This window comes from Mandrillus leucophaeus, unplaced genomic scaffold (genome assembly GCF_000951045.1).
Source record: "Mandrillus leucophaeus isolate KB7577 unplaced genomic scaffold, Mleu.le_1.0 Scaffold313, whole genome shotgun sequence".
In the NCBI taxonomy this organism is placed as follows: Eukaryota; Metazoa; Chordata; class Mammalia; order Primates; family Cercopithecidae; genus Mandrillus; species Mandrillus leucophaeus.
The window spans coordinates 1,500,718-1,505,492 of record NW_012103288.1 but is presented as its reverse complement, the minus strand read 5'-3'; positions in this window follow the sequence as shown (position 1 = coordinate 1,505,492).

Here is a 4,775-nt window from a genome sequence, read left to right as displayed (position 1 = left end):
TCTGCCCGCCTTGGCCTCCCGAAGTGCTGGAATTACAGGCGTGAGCCACCACACCATTTCTAACAAAGAATCGTTGAAGAATGGACTTCAGACATTGTTGCTAGGTCTTCTACAGCAAATCTTGAACTCTAAAATGTAATTTTTATTGGTTGTCTTAATTCATGGCCATAGTAATATTTAAAAAGATATCTCTGTTTTCTGAAAGATATACAGTATATACTTATGAAATTTCTTTGTTAAACTGGAAGAGGATCTTTTTTTTTTTTTAATCACAGGTGCGTAGAGATAAAATAAAAAGTCAACCATGACTCCTTGGGTTTCCTGTTTAAAGAGTTGAGGGTCTGTAATCTTTCTTAAATTAACAGTAGTTTACAAAGTAGCTCATATACATAACAACATTTGAGTCTCCATTTTGTTACTGTATCTAAATGATGTGATTTAATCTCAGTGAAGAACCTCTGATATGTTGGACTATGTAGCTGAACACAGTGTGGCAAGGAGAAAAAAACAGGGAATTACTTTTCAGCTGTGGATCTAGAGTGGTGTCATGTTTGATTTAATTAACCTATGATTCTGACCCATATTAGAACCATCTGCAGGCAAAATCAAAATGGCCCAACAGTTCCAAGAGCCTCTCGAAACAGCGGTGATTGGTACTGGGGGAGCAGCAACATGAGAATGGAATTAGAACTGTTTTAATTATGGCATTCCTGGTTAGGCATAGACTTCATCGGCTAAGAGAATAAAATGCTGGATACTGTTAGGGGTGTGGTAGAGTGAGAAATAACTTCTTCCATACTCTTGATGTCTCCTTCTTTTTGAAGGAAATTGTAATAACATAATACTCCTGACCTTTCTCTTCTCCACAGGAGGTGGAGTGGCTTACCTGATTGATGATTTTAGAAGGAGAAACTGAGTACATGTGTTCTATCCCTTTCTTCTCCCCTTCCTCTTGGGAGTGAGTGGACTTTCTCCAGGGCAGGCTCTGCCCCTTGTTGGGAAGCCTCTGTTGTTGGCCAGTGCTGCCAATGACAGGGGAATGAGTGTGTCTGTCTGTCTGTCTGACTCTGTGCTTCTGTATTAGGAAGTCCATGTCTGCTTATTAATAAAGGTGATATTTTGACCTCCATCTGCAGACTCATTGTCTTATTTCTTAGTTGATTCAGAACCACATGGGAAGAGTAATATTGTTTACTGTATCCCCCTCAAGGTCCCAAACAATTATTTTAAATGATATTATTATATGTGTGGAAATAAAATTGCAAACAAAGAAAACAATAGAGTTTTGGTTATAATTAAAATAAACTCAGTCATAATAATGTCTAGCAGGTCCTGGAAGGAAAGGATGCTGGTGATACACATATTTTGCATTCTCAAAGTACAATGTGGGTGAATTAAGGGACACAAGTCTACATTCCATGACCACAGGAGTACAATGAACAAAGTATCCCATTGTAGACTAGACTGGTGGGAAAATGTCTTATTATAATGTAAGGCTCTGATTCTTGTCGTATTTACCTAAGAGGGGCAGGACAGTATTGAATACATTCAACAGCAACAGTGTTTCTGTTGTTCTCTTAGCATGCTATAAACACAGGAAATAAAATATAATACATATTTTATGGTTTATTCTATGGAATCTGTTTTAGGAATGGGGTTAGTGCATTTACATTGTAAATGAACTCATCGACCTTGTTTAAATCATGTAAGTCTTCTCTTAGAAAACTTCAGCCTGTGTGAGGCTTGACTATCTTCTGTAGGTCTGCTTTAAATAAAACGTGCCTCTCATAATTTCAAACCTTACACCACTTAAAACCTGGTTCATCCAATGCATACTTAAATCTCTTACTTTTTGGATTAAATTAAATGCATCATTTTAAGATGCAGAAAAACATTGTTTTTTTCTGGGTGAATAAACTTTATAGTAGATACATTTAATGTGGTGTTCATGGACTCCCCAGGGAATCAATAGACATGTTTCAGAGTGTCCATGCATCTCTGAAATGTTGTAGGAAAAGTTGTGAGCAATAGAGCATTTTTCCTGGTGAGTCTACAATTTATCAACTTCCCTAAGGCGGCTGGAGCCCATGAAGGGTTAAAAATTTCTGATTTGAAGTCACAAAGTTCCCACAGATTTATTTGGTCTGAAAAAGTGTTCTTTTATCTTGCTGAATTGTTTGTTTCCTCAAAAGTGTCTCCAATGGAGAGTGATTGAGAGAGAGCTGAGCAGCCATCCACCACCAGTAATCTCTAATAGGGATTCAGTAAAGTACTGGTGGATCCCAACAGTAATGAGACAACAAAATAGGAAAAATATGCACAAATAATTTTTAAAAATAGGTATGAGAGAAAATTTCTACTAATAACTGACAGACTGAAAGAATCTTGTTCATGGAAAAAGACATTTTTTAACAACAACCAAAATATGACCAATCTAAGTGAGAACAAGAATTAAGTCCAGAAAGTCTTCCATTTAGGTATAAACTTGAAATTGTACCTAAACTTTGAGGAATGCCTTAAGAGGCAGAAAGTAGCCACAAAAAATGTTCATTTGGTAATTGAATTGTTCGTGGATGTGTGATTATTGTGGTATACAACATACACTCAATGAGGAAAAGCAGTTTCCCTTTCATCTTTATTAAGGAAGATAAACAACAGAGATTCCTGTCCCTGAATTTGATAATGAGTGGACTGATTGGAGGTAGTAAATCCTATAATGGCCAATGCTTAATCATTTTGAAATTGAATATATAGAAGATTTAAATTAGGACTTATTTGAAAATTGAATGGAGATTTTCTTTGCTACTCAAGGCAGAGAACTAGAGCCAGCACTTAGGATTTACAGGACTTTTCTTCCCTCTTCCCACTGTGAAAATTCCCTGGTCGAATAAGATTAAATCAACAGGCAGTCTACAGGAAGAAGGCAAAACCATCCACCCTCCTGATTCTAGCCCAGAGAGCACATAGTTTGCCCTAAAGTGGTAAGTCAATTTCTCTTTGTTAACTAAGAGAATGCATATGTTTTTATTAAATGGGAAAACTAATAGAATTTAGAAATCAGACTAATAAAAGCAAAGAAAAGACCTGTAGTCATTCTAAAATACAGATAAGATGACTAGCTTTAGAAATCAACGAGGAATGAGCCCTGGAAGTAGCCCTGCTAAAATACAAACACAACCAGGATCTTCCAGAGGTCCTTATTAGTGAGACCAGGATTACCCAGAACCGGAGAGAGAAGGGGAGAATGCACAAGTTGCAGTGTCATTTGTAAGACTCAGCTGCCTATTTGTGCAAGGAGAGAACCAAGTAATTGCATCTGGTTGGGTAGGTGTTTTGCATCAGGAATGCTAGAAAGAGAGGAAACTACACTGAGACCCTTCACCAGGAGCAAAAAGAGAGAAATCAAAAAAGAACAGCCCATAGCAAAAGTCCCTGTAAGATTAGAGCCCTTTGGCCAGGCATGGTGACTCACGCCTGTAATCCCAGCACTTTGGGAGTCCAAGGTGGGCGGATCACGAGGTCAGGAGTTCAAGACCAGCCTGGCCAAGATGGTGAAACCCGTCTCTACTAAAAATACAAAAAGATTAGCCGGGCATGGTGGCGGGCATCTGTAATCCAAGCTTCTGGGAAGGCTGAAGCAGAGAATTGCTTGAACCCAGGAGGCAGAGGTTGCAGTGAGCTGAGATCGCACCACTGCACTCCAGCCTGGGCAACAGAACAAGACTATGTTTAAAAAAAAAAAATCAGAGCCCTTGTCTGCCAGACCTCTCTGACCTAGCACCAGCCCCCATTAGAAACACAAGGTCAGGCCTTACTCTATCCTTAAATGGCCAGAAAAAAAATAGCTGTTTCTCCATCTGATTTTACATATAACCCAGAAAGCCCTGTAATTATGGCATTTTTAAAGATTTTAAAATTTGAGAATTCGGAACTCTGTGATTTTCACTAAGACCTATCTGCTAGGAATAAAATCAGGAAACAACAAACAATAAACTTTTGCCATGTATTTCCTAATGAAGTTGTAGAGACAGAAGCATGTGGACCCACGTTTAGGGAGACATTTGGAGGATAGATGTAAATGACTTTTAATGAAGGGCGACTAAGCCTTAGTGTGAGTTCCTGGAGGCCTCTGCTTACAACTCTGTTGCAGTGTAGCAACTCATTCCGATGTCTCACAAACTCACTTCAGAAGTGCTTCTACAGGCCTGTCCATTTCCTTTCTTTTCCATTTTAAATTCATTCCCATTTCCCTTTTCTTCAGCAAGACGGACAGTGAGTAGTTTGCCTTTCATGGTGCCACGCCTTGCAACAGATTTGTTAAGTTAAATTGTAGAAGTGTTCTAAATTCTCTCATTGCTTCTCTCCCAGTGTTTTCTGCCTTCACTTTGCTTCTTTCACCTCTTTGCTACCATAGCCACTTCAATTTCTCTACATCCCTCGGAAAGTGAGGATCTCTGAAGTACCTGCAGCCCCTGAAGACACCTAGCCAAGGCCAAGTATTATGAATATATCCAGACTTGGCATGCCAGACCCCTGTGATGAGACAGATCCCTGTGATCTACAAAAGGTAAGTGTAGGGCACAAACTGTCCTGGAAGGTCCTTCTTATTGGTTAAAGGGAGGTTACTTACTGCATTAAAGGGAGATGTTACTGGGAAGAAACAACTATCTGAGCTGATGGTGCAGGGGTAAAAGAACTTACCAAGAAAATTGTAAGTGCAGAAAGGCAGATTTACTAGAGAACGTAGGAAAATATTTTGGCTGAGAGGCAACTGG